The sequence below is a fragment of the Lissotriton helveticus genome, chromosome 3_1, assembly GCF_964261635.1.
Source record: "Lissotriton helveticus chromosome 3_1, aLisHel1.1, whole genome shotgun sequence".
In the NCBI taxonomy this organism is placed as follows: Eukaryota; Metazoa; Chordata; class Amphibia; order Caudata; family Salamandridae; genus Lissotriton; species Lissotriton helveticus.
This window is the reverse complement of record NC_136061.1, coordinates 1688116674-1688134298: the sequence shown is the minus strand read 5'-3', so window position 1 is coordinate 1688134298 and position 17625 is coordinate 1688116674.

Sequence of the window (17625 nt, the reverse complement as noted above, 5' to 3'; positions counted from 1 at the left end):
GAGACACCATTTTAGGGCTACTCATGTGGGTGGCACAATCAGTGCTGCAGGCCCACTAGTAGCATGTGACATCACCAGCACTGGCACATTCAGTGTACTAGGGACTTCTGGGTGATACAAATATGCCAATCAGGTATATCCAATTACAATAACAATTTACACAGGGAGCACTTACACTCTGACACTGATCAGCAGTGGCAGAGTGTCCAAAGCATCTAAACCAGCAAAAACGAAATCCAGCACAGCATCAAAAATACAGGAGGTACAGGCAAAAAGATAGGGTGAAACCACGCCAGGGATGCCAGGTCTAACAGTGATCCACTGGACTCTCTGCACAGTGTACTTCATTTTAGTACACTATATAGAAAGCAGTTTCCTAAAGTCTGTGAGTGGGTGAGTAACTAACTGAGTGGGTCTGTGAGTCTCTGAGTGGCAGAGTGACTCAGTGCATGGGTGTTTCTGAGTGGGTCTGATAGTGGGTGCGTGAGAATGGAAGTGGCACTTCTGTGAATGGGTGCATGACTCTCTGAGTGGCTCTGTGAATGGGTGCAGAATCTCTGAGTGGGTCTGTGAGTGGATGAAGAGTGTCTCGGTGGGTCTGTGAGTGGGTGCCTGAGTGTCTGAGTGGATCTGTGATTGGGTTTGGGATTCCCTAATTGGGTAGTGAGTGGGCACATTATTCTGTGAGTGGGTCTGTGAGAGGCTGCATAAGCTTACGAGTGGGTGAGTAAATGGATGCTTGTGTATCGCAGTGGGTCTCTATGTGGCTGCATAAGTCTCTGACTGTGTCTGTGACAAGATGCATAAGTCTCTTAGAGGGTCTGTGAGTGGGAGCATGAATCTGTGAGTCAGTCGGTCAGTGGGTACAAAAGTGTCTCAGTATTTCAGGGAGTTGGTGCATACCCTTCAGAGTGGGTGAGTGACTGGGTGTGTAACTGTTTGAGTGGGTCTGTGACTAGGTGCATGAATCTCGGAGTGTATCAGTGAGTGGCTGCATGAGTCTCTAAGTAGAACTGTGAGTGGGTGCATGAGTCTCTGAGAGGGTCACTTAATGGGTTCATGAGTGTCTGAGTGGGTCTGTTAGTGGGTGCATGAGTCTCCAGCTGAAGTGTGTGATTCTGTGTGGATCTGTGAGTGCATGCATTTGTGTGCATGTAAGTGTGTGAATGTATATTTTTATGTTTTTTTTTACGGCTTCACGACTCTGCTGCAAAGTTTCACCGGGCTGCGCTGAGCATCACGATGGGTCTACGACTTGAACCATGTGAAAAAAATGGTTTGCAGGATATTAAAACTCACAAGGGGTCCCTCAGACACCCCTTGATGCCGAGTCCCAAGATCGCTGTCAACACTTCTTGGTTGAAGTGTTGGCAGCCAATCAAAGCTCTGCACTTCCCTGGATGGTCTCATTATTATTTGCAAATTAGCTGAGATCGCACATAAACAAATTTAAATGTCCATAAATTTCTCAACAACTACTGAATGGATTTAAACCAAGTAGCAAAAAGCACACCCTGTGGGTCTAAGACTGCTTTCTGGCAAATTTGCTGTAATTCAGTTCAGGCTTCAGGTTTGTCTAAATAGTCTATGGGAATTAACATGGTAAATACACTTTTTTTGACCCTCCCTTTTCCTCAGCTCCACTTGACGGATCTCCCTGAAACTTGCCAGGCACAATAAGACTCACTATGACACTTTTATGGGAAAATTTCATGTAAGATTTGTCAAATGATGGTAAAAAAATTAGGCAAGTCAAAAACCCTTTTTTTATGTAAACATGGTCTTAACTATGGAGAATTCCAATAGAAGCCCATTTTCACAGCAGAACATGGACTTCTATTGGAATTATCAAGGGCATATTATCAGGCCCATTATCGCCGCTTTAGCAGCAGTTTTCTGCCGCTAAACCAGCGATAATTTTTACCGCAGTTCTTGATAATATGCCCCTAGATTCTTGCACTTACTGAGTCCTGCATGTCAAGACAGCCCACTCTAGAAGCCACTCCTTTCACAGTCTCCCAATCTTAGATTTCTCTAGAATCACTTGAAAGGCCCAAACACCAATTCTGTTTTGGTGCAATGTAGTGCTTCCTTTAGTGACTTCTTTTTATTGAGTCTGTGTTTGTTTCTGTTAGAAATAGGGTTTCTGGTTGGCTAGGGTATGTGGCTAAGCAAGGCAGAAACCACCACTCTAGTCAGGGCAAGGGAGCTGCACACCCACGATAATCTCTGCTCACCCCCTTGGTGGCTTGGCAGAGCAGTTAGGCGTATCCCAGAGGCAATGTGTAAAGCCTTTGCGCAACACATACACACACCAGTGAAGCACCGAACACACCACAAATAGAGAGACTCCACACAAGGTTATATCAAAAATATCCCTTGAAGTGTACATAACAACACATTAGACCGCATCACATTAATCTCTGTGCCACTAGGTTATAAAAATTCATATAAACCACATAAGACTGCAATTACATGAGGCACTGCACCACTAGGCACATGTCATAAGAAGGAAGCCACTGGGTTGTATGTAAACTACATGTAGACCTCACCTACATAAATCACAGTGCCCCAGGCAATTGTCACAACATCATGTGCATCATAATCACCTTGCCACCATCAGGCAATATTGGATATATGACGGTACCACGCGTACTTTTACAACGCGTACCGTTACAACACTACTTTTACCACGCAAGTCGTTACAACGACTTGCGTGGAGGGGCGCTGGATAGTAAATTTTTTAATTTACTATTCCAACTCCAGTCCCCGTGGACTCTAGGGAAAGGAGTTGGATAGTAAATTAATCTATTTACTATCCTGGAGCAACCCCCAGCGCAAGTCGTGGTAACGACTTGCGTGGTAAAAGTAGCGTGGTAATGGTACCGCGTTGTAAAAAATGCGTGGTTACCGTTGTATACCGGCAATAATCATCATATCATAGGTAATGCAAAGAAAGTTGCAAAACATAAGGTCACTTTGCTGAACATGAGGCCCAAGATCACCTTGGTCTCCAGGTAGAATATATTATGCAAGCCATGTCAACAACTATCCCAGTTGCAGCCTCTGCGCTCCTAATACCAGAAATACGGCAATGTACACATAAGTGTAGGCCCAGAAGAATCTGAGCCCCTGTCATGGGCCCTCTGGTAATTATGTTGGGAAAGTCACTGGAGCAGGATTGGGACCGCCGTTGAGGATTACCATCTGTCCTGCTCTTAACTGCTGTGGGGACACGTCCCATGCTCGCCCCGCAATGACCATAGGGGAAAAGCAGGCCCCCCAAAAGTTAGGTAGGGTCAAGGAGGGGGGCAGCTGCCCACGATTGTGCTGAGGGGCAGCTACTGCTAGAAAAGAAACAGGCTCAGCGGGTGAGGAGATTTCGCCTGGTCTAGTGTGTCTGCTTTGGGTGGGATAGACCTCATTCCCCTTCTTTACTCCAGGCAGACTAGTAGGGCAACAGCCTGCGAACATGCGGTGCTGCTGTCAAGCGGTGAACCTCAGCTTCCAATCACCAGTCACTGGGGGCTGAACTGATCAGGTTGTAGCTGGGGCTGTGAGGATGGAAACGTTCCGGTAATCCTCCTTGTCGGCATCATGCTGGGCGGGGCTGCCACAAGCTGAGGCATTCCTCCATCACTTTGGGACGTTGTTAGGCAAAGTTCAGGGCTTCTTGGTCATGATGTTGCTTTCTGGGTGGGTGTGTAGCCCTCAAGTCAGGAGCCCCTCCTCCCGGGGTTTCCTTGGCTATGGAAGCCCCGCTCCCTCGCTGGGGAGGGCAAGGAGTGTGGTAGGCACTGCAGAACAAGCCCGCGCCTCATGTTCCAGTAAATCCCACACACGCTGCACCTTCGCTACCTTCCTAATTCAGGGCATGGAGCAGCACTGCACTTACTGCCGAATACCAGCTAGTAGAGACGCTCACCATGCCAGATTTCCACAGGATAAACATGCATTTAGTGTATTAAGGTCCTTTTGACCTTAATACACTAAATGCATATTTATCCTGTGGTTTATTAATTGCATATGTGTATATTTTGGATTGTCTGTGTATGATTTATGATATTCAGACTGCCATAATTTGCCTAAATATTCTTCTGTCTGTCTTCCCTTGAGTGTGTTAGTTGGGCACCGGCTGGTGTCCTACTTGTATCACACTTACTTTTTATGTACCTTATGCATTGGAAATTAAACTGTCCGGCTGGACATTTGATATAGAACTATTCAGTCTATATTTATTGAAATTCATTATTGTTTTTTGGTCTAGGGACATTGTCTCTGTTAATACATAACCATCCAAGGTCCCTAGTTTACTGCACCTTTGGGTACCTTTGTGTTATATACATAATTTTCTAAAAGTGGCATTTTCAAACACAGGATTTAAAAAACACTTTCACCCAAAGGTGCATTAATACATTCTGAGTTAAGAGAGTCTAAACTCCATTTTTCTGTCTTGACCCTATTGCAAGTTACATATGTAAACATGTTACAGTGCAACTCCAATACTTGGCCTATAGGACAGATAACCTTTCAATAGTGAAAAATGAAATACATAGTATTTCACTATCAGGACATGTCACAAACACTAGCACATGTCCTACCTTTCACATACACCGCACCCTGCCCATGAGGGCAACTTGGGCCTACCTTAGGGGTGCCTAACATGTAAGGAATGGGAGGTTTTGGGCCTGGTAGTGGGTGCACTTGCCAGGACAACATGGCAGTTTACAACTGCTTGAGCAGACACTACATTGGTAGGTCTGAGATACATTTACAGGGCTACTCATGTGGGTGGCACAACCAGTGCTGCAAGCCCACTAGCATTTGATTTACAGGCCCTGGCACACACCGTGAACTTTACTAGGGACTTACCAGTAAATCAAATATGCCAATCATGGATAACCAATCATAGGACAATTTATTAAGAGAGCATATGCACTTTAGCACTGGTCACTTGTGGTACAGTGCCCAGAATCCAATAGCCAACGAAATCAGGGTAAGAAAAATAGTGGGCAAAAGTCAAAAAGTTGGATGATAAACCTGCAAAAGGGCCAGGTTTTACAGTTCCAATGTCAGGAAGCCTTCAGGTGTTTCTACACATTAGAAATACATAATATATATTATTTTAAAAGATTTTTGTTAGCATTGTTTATGTCAATGCATTAACTATTAATTGGATAGGTTAGATTGCGTAGTAACAATGCAAACATTAAGGCAACCCTTTGGAAAGAGCTGTTGCAGGGTTGTCCTGGTAAGGATCTTGTCTCACCCTCCAGGCTAAGTATGAAAAGTCAGAGAACAAAGATGAGCCAATAGAAAGAAATACTCCAAGAAAGCTAAGAAGGAACAGGAAAGTTAATAAAACCCTAATAGAAATGACATATTGATAATAGTTCATACATTAAGGCCCATATGTGTATGATGTGCGATTTCCTATTAGGAAATGCCAATTTAGCGGTTTCCAAATTTGAAATTTCCTAAAAGTGATTCCGACTTTGTAGCAACTTCTATTATGAAATCACAATTTATGTACATTTCAATTTACGATTCCCAAATAGCAATTTCTTTGAATTCACTATTTCGGAATTACAAATGTGAAATTTCGTTCATATGGGCCATAATCCCATAAAATGCGGGATCACGCAAATTAAGCAGTCCTACTTGAAATGTTGTAAATAACGATGTCGACATCAAAGATTTAACCTACAGTGTACCTATGCAGGGCGCTACTTGTCCATGTATATATATGTGTATATATGTATGTGTGTGTTCAATAATATACTTCATTTCACCTGAGAGGTCACGTTAGGAGCAACTGTTTGGTGATTGACAGAGTTTGGGTTATAAGCTATAAATCAGCATCGAAAACGATCATCTGGTTCTTTACTTTTTGCAGGCGTATAACGTTCTATTTTGAAAGGACTGGAAATCACATGTCCACTAATATGTTAACCCATTGTTTACCCAATACCTTGGTCTATCTGGTATTGTTTCTTCAAGCATTTCTAACAAATGCACTAAGCCTTCAGGGTACTGCTGCAATGTCTTGGTAGAGCACAGACATCATCTGTGCATTTGTGGTGTAAACAGAAAATGCATAACAAATAGTCCAATAATGGGAATAAGTAGGTAAACATAGCTCTAGGACAATGCGTTTAAAGATAAACATCAGACCGACAATTGGAGAATTTAGAAAGTTCTCATCTGTGAAGCTAGGTGGAGAATAACACCGGTGTCTAGTTTGGGTGATGATCCACGGCTTGCATGCCCCATGACTGAGCTTATTCCCTGCCATATGATTTATCACCTTTGTGTGGTTCTGATGATGGTCCACGACTTGCATGCCCCATGACTGAGCTTTCTACCTTCCATAGGATGTTCCAGCCGAGAAAGGCGGCACATGCTACAGCTACCAAATGACACCATGTTCATGTCAGGAATGAAGGAGTGATAAAGAAGCAATGGGGCAGTAGCCGGTAAATGATGGGCTCAAAGTCGGTTACCAGGCAAGTGGAGGGATATTTTTCCCATTTTGGCATGGTGTCAATAAGGAAACTGTCATAAAAACTGGTAAAGGGAGGTAAACAATATGCACCACAATAGTATGCTATGCATACGAATGGCTGTAGAGTCAAAGCAGTGCACTTGATTCCTCTTGCGATAGCATGTATAGACACCATCTGTAACGCATGTACGTTAAAGATGCTACACTCTTTTTTTAAAGACTGTAAACATGAAACATCTGGAAGCTTATAAAGGTTTGATAAGTTGCAAACTGCTTAACCTTGCAACCGCTAAGTGTACACACTCTGGCATAGCATTGAGCCTTCAAAAAAATCTATTTGGTACATTTGGTTCAACTATCACATGTTGTAAATTGTAAATCACCAGTCTACAACAAAACTATGCAATGTTTACATAGGTCAGGATAGAAATGTCAATTTTACTTCTATGTGGCCCGTCTTTCTTCATGGCGAACTTGACCTAGAAGTCAATCTATCCTGTCACCTCAAAAATGTTTATTGGAGGATCTCCTGGTGGTTTAGACATACATACATTGATTTGTATAAAGTTGTATATATCTAAAACTCATGAATCAGATTTTATTTTGGTTTGATCTTATTCTGAAAATATAGAGCCAAATTTATCAGAGGAGTTGCATCGCTCTTGCACCAAGTAGCTTCAGAAATCCAGAGTAATGCAACACAGCTCAAATAGCTATGTTGCACTGCCCTTCCCTGGGAAGGCATTCCATAGGCCTTGCATGGGTATGCCCATGCAACTCCCATGATGTTTGACACATCCTAGACTTAGCAAAAGTGGTAGACCTGCAAATGCACCAAAAAGATACACCTTCCCAGAGATGGTGTAACAATGAGAAATATCTCTATTTCTCCTTATTGCTTTTTCTATCTATGTGTGCTGCATTCTGCAGAACACATAGACAGATGAGTATGCTTCTCAGGATTTATTTGGTGCACCATGTTGCAAGAGTGCCTGAGTTGGCTTTAGGCATCCAAAATGGCACTAGTGCAGGGACAAAGGCAGGAATGCATAGCATTTTTCAAAATACGAGCCTTCCTGTCTTTTCCCTGTAATGCATCGAAGCAAGGTGAAGTGCTGCAGTGCGTTGCGTTACTTTGCCATAAATATTGCCCATAATTTATAAGGCAAAAATATCAGGTGTGCTAAAATATTGAAAGGAACTCACTGGAAAACAAAGAAGCTGTTAAAGACCAGTGGAAAACTCATTATTACTATCTTGGGGCCGTGGCACCCACATTTACTCTGTGGGCCTGCAACAAACTTGTAGTCTAAAGTACTCAGGCTACACCCAAAAGGATTGTTGAAGAAGTACCATGTGGAGCTAAAAGAACAGAAGCTAATAGGATGTTCCTCAACACACTTCTGATGAAAATGCCAAGTCAAAAATCATTTGCCCAGTACTCGGTTAGTTGTCAAGTTATGTGCTGCTAACCAGGGGACCCCATGAATGGCCCACAATTGTGAGCATAGTTTAGATCAAGAGACTTCCTGTATGTATATCTACACATATTGTTAAAGAGGATAAAGGTGTACAATCAGCTTCAGTAAGATGAGGGGATTCTTTGAAAGTGCATTTCAGCTCCAACGCGAATGCATATCTTATTCAAAATATTACCAGTGACCAGAACAATTGCGGTTCTTAGTTGTGCTACAGTCAGGGTGTGAATTGCAATGTGTTAGTCAATATGTGGTTAGTAAGTAAGGACTGATACCTTGGTAGGTTGTCCCCTCCTTCTACGAAATGCTTTCATTTCTCTTAACCAGACTCTTTGGTCCTTTGCGACACTCAGTGGAGATTTCCTCGCTTTTTCCACGGTATAGAAAAATATCTACACTCTGCTTCCGTTGGCCCATCCTACACTCTCAAAGTAGGCCACTTAATGCAAAAAACAAGACTTTTGCTTCTTTATCTCTCGTTATATTTCTAACATAATTGACTTGTAGTTTACACCAAATATGCAAGTCTCTGGCATTCTTTGGGAATATCAACTGTCTAGGTCAATGGGCACATCCATCCTTGTAGTCCTCTCTAGGACCGCTGTAAATAAATTATTGTGATCCTTTTTTATCTACCAATCCGTCCCAACAGCTAGCTGAAACAATCTGTGAGTTATGAGATCAGGCTCTGGTTTCTATGTTATAAACCTGGGAGTGCATTGTATACTGGGAGCATAAGCCACTCTCCTTGAATACCCTGCCTTTCCTCTCAGAATGCTATAATGTGGTATATTATAATAATAGTTATAGACTACTAGCAAAGATGACCATACAGCTGTAGTATCACTCAAATATTAAAGACCAAATGCCACATTGGATTAATTATCAGTGAAAACAAGCAGATAACAAACCACACATGTCTGCGAACCCTTTCATCCTTTCTGATGAGTTCACCTCCAGTTTTAGCGGTCCTTGACAGGTCCTTATGTATTCCATGGACCACTGTGCCACAGGCCCATGCTATTCAGGTGCTTGTGTATGTGGGCTCTGCTATATTTCGGGACAGTATTGTATGATTTGTAAATAGCAAGGTCCACAGTGGGAAGATCACATATGCCATGCAAAAGGGAATAGGGCAAGGTATGCTAGTAAATGCAGTTCTGCTGAGAAAATTCAGTTAGCACCTGGCAGGGATACAAGGGCAAATCTAAACAAGATGTAGCCCAAAAACCTTTACGCACAACGTTCCAATGATCCCTATATAACTTCCTCATGTTGAAGCATGTTCCAAGTGATGTCATTTCTCAACTGATGTCCAACTTTGCAGTGTATATACACTTTAACAAAATTGAAGCTTTTCTATTTCATGTTTATCTATTCAGCCTTTGTAGTGTTTATCCCATATCGGCTTAATTGATTTCCTTTCAGGAGATGCTTCTGAACCTGCGTGATGAGTCCACTGCCCTGTATCGCCTCTAAACTGAGGGTCCTCTATGCCGTGAGGAACAGTGCAACACTATATCAGTTCGCTTTGCACAAATGATCATATTTCGTTTTTTGTGATGGACCTTTTAAGACGTTCTACTACTAACCTTCGACCTTCTCTACTGCACTGACCTAAAGATCCCAAAATGTATCCAGTGACCCAATGATTTAACTGCGTACTGTCTAACAACAGCACCGAGGGGGTGGCATGTCACGTCTGAAATACACATTAGTTTCACAGGGCTTAATATGTTCATGTAGATGCTAACTAAAATGCCTAGAATGTTACTTGCATCGGTGTCACACTCAGGTAACCCATCAACGTGAACATATTTCCCTAGATGATATTGGCAGATTTCCTATGACTCACCCACCTCCCCCCTGGCAGTAGGGTAGTCTGCCTGAAGCTGGTGACATGCTTTATAGCTTGGAGAAACTCAGTGAGCCAAAACCTCTAGTCGTTGTATTGACTGGAAAAACAAAACTCAGAGAAGCATTGTGCTGTAACTCATGATTTAAAGCTGTATCTGTGTAGGGCTCCACAGGGCTGGATCCTTTTATTGCAGGTCCAGTTGAAATAATTTGAAGTGCAGCAAAAATCTCTAAGCATGATGAACTTGGTCTTTTTGTTCACCTTCGATGTGGCTTATCTGGGCAAGTCACAGCCTGTTTTCCAATTCCCCAGAAGTTAAAAAACTCTAATTCCCACTTTTCTTGAACTGCTATATGTCAGACCCCGTGTGGAGGCCTACAGTCCAAAGAGGGCCTATTTGGCGACCAATTTGGTGATTGAGGATGTTTGCCACTGGGCCATTATACCATTGCTCTGCAAAGTGTGCCAAGTTCAGCCATTGTGCCACTTGACTCTTGGGGTAATGAGAATGAGCATTCACAGGCCTCTAAGGGAAGTAGTGCAAGGTACACGAGCTCATAAATCAATTAACAGACACACTGGGCCTGATTCACAAAGGTGAATTTAGACCAAAAGTCTAAGTTTAGACCTGATGTCTAAGTTTAGACATAACGTCTAACTTTACTACTAGTAAAGTTAGACTTTTGTCTAAGTTTGGACCAAAAGTCTAACTTTAGTAGTAGTAAAATTAGACTTTTGGTCCAAGTTAGACTTTTTGTCTAAACCTAGACTTCAACTCTAACTTTACTAGTAGTAAAGTTAGACTTTAGGTCTAAACTTAGACTTTTGGAGTACGTTTACCTTTGTGAATCAGGCCCAATGACTTTAATGGTCTAGGGCTTGTATTAGGAAAAGGAAGTACTTTTTAATTTCACAGCAGTACTAAATACTACACAATTCAGCTAAACAAAGAAGCCAGTGACCCTGGTGGCATTTATACTTTGTGGCAATACACCAGCTGAGCCCACTCATACTCAACACGTACTGGATGACCCTAGTTATCCAGGCCCCACAGTATGTATGGGGTAGGGTTGAATCAGACACAGGTGCAGTTTCAAAAGTTCCTCTCAGTTCAAATTTGCTCTCATTTCGCTTTGTTTCAAGTCTTGCTACTGGTAGTCTAGTGGATTAAACAGTAGTTTGTTGGAACTGTATATCCAGCACACTTGTATTCTTTGCTACAGGTGGGCAGCCTCTGGCCCACCGAATAAGCCAGGCAGAGCTGTGTCTGTATGGGTGTAGCTGCCCAACTCAGACTTTCTAATACAGTGGCCCTAGTGCTTACAATGTAGATGCAGCTCAGCCCGCTGCAGCCCCATTGAACTTTGAAGCAGGGCTCAGTCCCCGACCAGGCTTTACCATTCACTATGGCAGATGCAGGCTCAGTTAGGCCAGTTCAGGTCAATATCATGAATATGGCAAGTGCAGCCTCGACCAGGCTGGAACAGGAAGTTGTAGCCATGGCCAGGTCAATGTAAAAAACACAGTGGATTTAGCCCTGGTCGGGCTGAAACAGGCAGTTGTCTTAAGTGGTTGTCATCAGGAACCAGGTTCAAGAGCCAAGGGGAACCCTTCGCAACATGGGTCACTGTTAGCTTGCATTCAGTTTGCCAGCTTGGTCTGTGTGTCCCTCAGCCCTGAGGACATGCTGGTGTACTCAAAGACAGCCTCTCCTCTTACATGACCAGCTAGACTCCTTTCCTCTCTCCATGGGCAGCCTTCTATTATCTCAGGCAGACCCTTAGGTCCCCTAGCAGAAAGTGCAGATTTCATGTGATATCTCCTCCCTTCTGGGAGACTAATTGTCAGGAAGACACCAGTACTATGTCACAAAGCAATCCTTTAAGCACTCCGTGGAACACTTCTTTATTTTATCTTGAAGAAGATGGAACTAGAACAAAGTGGGGTGGCTTGAGTCTCACTTTTATGCACACTTTTTGGATAAGGAATGTGGACCTACTGTCTCAAGCTTCTGAACCAGTTTTTGGTGGTACTCTTTCAAGTGTTATTCTCAGGCTGCTCTCCAGACAGAGCTTCTGTGTAAAGTACTGCTTCTCACAGCCAATGCCACTGGCACTGTCTTCAGACTGGATCACCCACAACACTGGTGTAATGTTTAGAAGAATGCTCTTCAAGCGCAATTATGTTTCCTAATAGGTTTATTATAAGTACACCTCATCCATCACTAGCTGAAAGCAACTAACTCAGTATGACACACACACATAACTGACATAGAACACTTTATTGAGAATTCCTAATCTGCATGTGTTTCTACGGATAGAAGCACACGCAGAAGGCACCACAACAGGCACAATAAAGTGTGAGGTTTCGTATCTGGCTTTCATCACTCTCTCTGAAGCAGTAATCAGTGATAAAAAAAAGGCAGACCTGACTGAGAAACTTCCTCACCTTGCAAAAAAAAAAAGATGTCTTTGTACTGCATAGGTTGTATTTTACAGCTGGCGCCAACACGCAGACAGTAGGACTTTTAAATTGTCTTCAGCGTTGACATGCACCTTTAGGGAACTCGTGGGCAATATTGTGGGTGGTATCCGTTTTTCTCAGTTACTTGAGGAATATACTGCAAAACATGCAAACTTTACCTTTTTCCAACACAACTTTACATAACACGGAGCACAGTGCAGTTCCTTCTTTAATATCAAATGCAAAGGCAGAGCCACAAAGCTGGCTTATTTAAAGAAGGGAATGAACATCCCGTGAACAAAAGCAATACTTCTTCTGAGTAAACTCCAGAATGTATTCCCTTCGCCCTACAACAGATGCGATTACAGGAAGCACAGCAGGTGCCGTGCTTCCTGGATGTGGGTCATATCGCCCCTTGCTGTGCTTCCGGGATTTAGGTCATATCGCCCCCCTGCTGTGTTTCATGGATTTGGGTCATTTCGCCCCTGGACCAGCCTTTGGCGGGGACAAGGAACTCCCCAACTCTCAAAGAGCAGTTAGTCATCAGAAACACACTATTCCACACTGGCAGGTAACGCTGCTGCTAAGGAAGGCCACACCTTCCCCGTGGCCTACATTCTAAGCTATACCAATGTAGGCCGAGGGGGTCAGAGGGGCATATTATCAAGGGGGTTGTTAGAAATGGGATCTCTGGCTGGCCAAGGCTTGCGCCAACGTCAGTCAGAGACCACCACTTCCAAGTCAGGGCAAGGGAGTCACACACCAAGGCAACCCCTGCTCACCCTCTAGGTAACGTGGCGCGAGCAGCAAGGCTAAACTTGGAGGCGGTATGAGTTAAGTATTTGCGCACGCACCCCAGCGACAACACCCTAGGCCCACCACAAAGGAAACTCCACAGAAGGTTATATCAAAAATAGCCTTTGTATTATAATAATAAAAACACATTAGATAACACACACACTTTACAATGTGCCAACAGGCACGGGCAAGATTTACAAGGGATTATGTACAGGACAGGGCCACCTGGACCACTGTCAGGGGTATGCACTTTTTAGAAATAATACTTGTAGGTATAACACTTAGCACATAAACATATAATGACTGTAACACAGAAATAGTGAATGTAGCATACAACCAGTAACTACTGGTAAAGGGTAATTACCTCCTACGCCACCCTAAACACTGTAGGGAAATAACGCAGGGAACTAGGACCTTAACATCAGGACCTATGGAAGGAAAACCTATCACCTAAGCAAGTCACATTTAGCAAAGGGAAGGAAACCTAAAATAATCACCTAGGCAAGTAACATTTAGCAAAGGCAATAAAACATCAACATTCCTCTAAGCAGGCCACTTTTAGCAAAGGGGAATAAACCATAAACAATTACCTAAGCAGGTCACTTTTAGCAAAGGTAATATCAAACAATCCTCTAAGCAGGTCACTTTTAGCAAAGGGGAATAAAAACATAAAGAATCACCTAAGCAGGTCACTTTTAGCAAAGGTAAGAACAAACAATTGCACATGAAACATTAAAACACATTCAGAGGTGCAGGTAGAACATTTGCGCAGAAATCACATAAGCAGTAAATCATAGATTGCGCAGGGTGCATGTAGCACAACACTAGAAATGTCCCTCAGGCCAACTGGCCTCGCAAGGGCTGGAATGCCCTGAGTCTCAATGTCAGGGAAGCTGCGCAGGCAGCACAGCACACAAAGCCTAAACGTAGCAACTGTCCACTAAGTGCTGGACAGTTGTAAATAATGCTGGGCACACGTTGGAGCCACGTGGGCTCAAGAACACTGGTGGGGAGACATAGCGTGGGAGCCTCGGGGCTCTAACCAATTAGCTGGCTGTGTCCCCCTAGAGCCTCTCTGGCTCGCAAAACAAATTTGGCACCGTAGAGCTTAGCGCTCTAAATCAATGAAATGCCCCCACAGCCTCGCTGGGCCCTAAATCAAATAGGCCGTCTTGAGCCTCGCAAGGCTCGCAAACTCGCTGGGGGCGTGGAGCCTCTCGGGGCTCGAAATGCACAGATTTGCCCGCAGGAACCTCGGGGCTCCTAATCACCGCTATGGGCGTCGTTGGAGTCCCTCACGGGGGACTCAGAATAACTCGTGCACGTAGGAGCGGCCCGCTGCCAACCGGGGCCGCCCTAAATAACAAACAGACCCTGTCTCCGCACTCACCGGGTCTCGCTGGGCCTGCGGGGCGGGGACGCACTCTCTCCCGGGAGAGTCTCGCCGAGGATCCGACGCTGGGCTCCTTCTCGCTCTGCGGCGGCAGGGCGGGACTTCCGGGTTGCTGGTCTCGGGGCCGCGCTGCAATTGGTCAGCCGGCCCACTGCTTCCGGGTCGCCGTAGGCAGCGCGGCGGCCCGGCAGGGTCTCCCGGGCTGCGGCGGTGAAGTCGCGATTCACAATTCCTCGGGGGCAATGCCGGGTGGGCACCGGCCTCAAAATCAAAATATAAAGCGAGGTGGGCACTCGCTTGGCCTGGCAAAGCGCTCCAAAGCGCTATAATGAAAATAAAGCGCACCGAGCGCTTAGGGGACAAAGAGAAGCGCTCCCAGCGCCAGGGAGGAAAATAAAGCGCTCTTAGCGCTATAAGGCAAATGAAAGCGCTTCCAGGCGCTCTGGCAAAAGTATAGCTCCAGTAAGGTCTGGAGGCAGGCAGGGGGGCAAGGCTGGGCCAGAGCCAGCACACTGGGTCTCCAGGCAGGGAGACAGTCCAAGTGGCGGTCCTCCTGGCCCCAGCAGCAGCAACAGCCCCCTCTGGCAAGGATCCAAAAGTAGAACAACCTCTGTGGGGACACAGCCCCATTTTTATACTAAGAAATCCTTTGTTTGGAGGTGCAGGGTGGGGGGAAAACCAGTTGCAGCTGGCTGGGGAGTACCCTTGATGGCCCAACCACCCCTTTCATTCACTGGGGAGGCTTGGGTCGTTAGACAAACCACAGGGGGGTGGAGCCAGCATTGTGTGGGGAAAACCCCAGCCCATCAAGGACCCAGGTGCACTCCTCCCACACATCACTCATGCTGATCTCACACTCACCACCGGGCAGACCCATCCAGACTTCCTGGAGCCTGGTATGCCAGCCAGCTCCAGCCAATCACGCTCCAGTATCCTCACTGCACACATACATCAATGTCCAGAAGTAGCACTTCCCTTCTAGACACATACAAGCCGCACATACCATTGCGCAGCATTCATTCTCACGAGTTCATACATACCAAACTCGAGCCTGCACTCCCCACACATCAGGAACTAACATGGACACACACATTCTCCATGCATGCCTATGGGAGGGCAGGCCAGCCATACTACATGCACGCACTTTACTCTGGGACACAGGGAAAAAGTGCGCCAAGACCCAAAAATCACTAACACTGGGTCACAAATAAAAGCAAAAAGATTAGGGGTGAACCTGCCCTAAGGCCCAAGTCCAACACAACCCCCTTCCAGCCAAAACGCAGGGCAGACCAATCACCACCGTGATGGACTTCCCTGCTTGGGGCGATAAAACATGGACGCGGGCCCACAACTGCAGGGACATCCTCCTGTTTTACGCCACGGTGAACCCCTAGGGTTCCTTCTAAAACTACTGTAGGGACTAACTGGGGTACCCCACTGGTACTCTCCAGCTGCCCTCGGCCAGGACCAGGCCCTAGGCCACCCAGGTGCCACTGGATCCTGCCTACTCACAAAGTGGGGGGTAGTAACCCCTGGCACATAATAGCCATGCTCCACTCTTCCTGTCTGTAAGACAGGCCTAGACTGCCACTGGTTCTCCAGCCTAGGGTCTACAACCTCAGGTGGACCAGGAGTCTCAGGAAGGCTCTCCTCCCCTTACCTCTTCTTCTATGGTTCCTCCTCCTCCTGCGAGGGGTTCCCTCTAAACAACATTCTCCCAACCTAGGGTTTAACCCCTCAGGTTGCACCGGGGTCAGAGGTGGGCTCTCCCACCCTCTGCACCCTCTTCCAGAGTCCTGCTCCCTCCCAACCAGGGCGGTACTTCTGGAAAAAGAACTGGTCAGGACACTGATTACAGTAGTCCCACCCTTCAGGTCAGGCGGATCCTGAACCTGGCCTTCCAACCTCCGGTCTAGAACCTTTGGTGGAACCAATGCCTGGCACTCCAGGACTTCTGGTGACTCACATACTATCCCCCAATCACTCCTTTCGCTGGACTCCTGTACCCTCCCGACTGGAGCGGTACTGCCAGACTCTAGAACCATAGAAGCTCCGCTTACAGATGCTCCAGGTCCTCTACACACTAGGAGATCTCCCTCAAGTGAACTAACAGGCAAGCTTAGGTTCCCATCCTGGTGTTCCCTAAAGAAACCATCCAGGCTCTGTGACAGGGCTTCGGGCATCTGGGGACTCTCGGTCACACACTCACTCCTGCTCCACTGAGACAGGCAGTCAGCCCCTACACCCTCCTCACTAACCTGGGACCTAGCTGGGCTACTCTCACCCTCCTCCACCACACTGGGCTGGAAGACACCTGACCCACTATTGTTGGAATCACTCACTAGTGACTCTAAAGAACCTCTCGCACTTTCCCATCGGTCGGCTTCCTCTGCCAGCTCATATGGTTCAGACAATCCACACCCTAACAGGTGTTGGTGCAATCCTGGATAAACAACACTGAGCAACTGCTCTTTGGCAATCACATCAAACAAGATGTCCCAATCACATTTTGTGGGACCCCGTAACCAATCACACTGTGCTACACAACAGTCATCCTGAAAATCTTCCCAAGACTGGTGAGGTGGTTTCCTAAGGTTCCAGAACTTCAACCTACACTCCTCTTCTCGGGAAACAGGTACCATACTCGGGGAACTGGGAGTGGGACTGTCTACACTAACATTTAAATAGCTGCCACCACTGGATTCAACCCTCCCTGGGGAATCCAGAAAATCAAAATTGCACTCAGGGGATAACCTACTCTCTAGGGTTACCTTCTCCCCTGAACAAGGCCCTCTCAGCCTCTAGCTTGGCATGCTCCAACCTGAGCTGTTCCATCGCTAGCTGATGCTCCCGCTCTTCCCTCCTATCCAACCACTCCTCTGGGGACAGGACAAGGATTGGGGCGCTGGTACTGACACTGGACCCAGCAAGGGACTCCCTATCTATGGGGTCCTCACTATCTGCTGGTGCCCATTCACTGTCATCCTCATTCACTTCACATTCTTCAGGGCTCCCAACAGACTCACCATCCTCATGACGTGCGGCCCGGGCCCTATCTCTCTCACTGTGCTCAAGATCCCACTGACCCTTTTGCCATTGGATCAGGCTGTCCCTAAGCTGGGACTGAGTA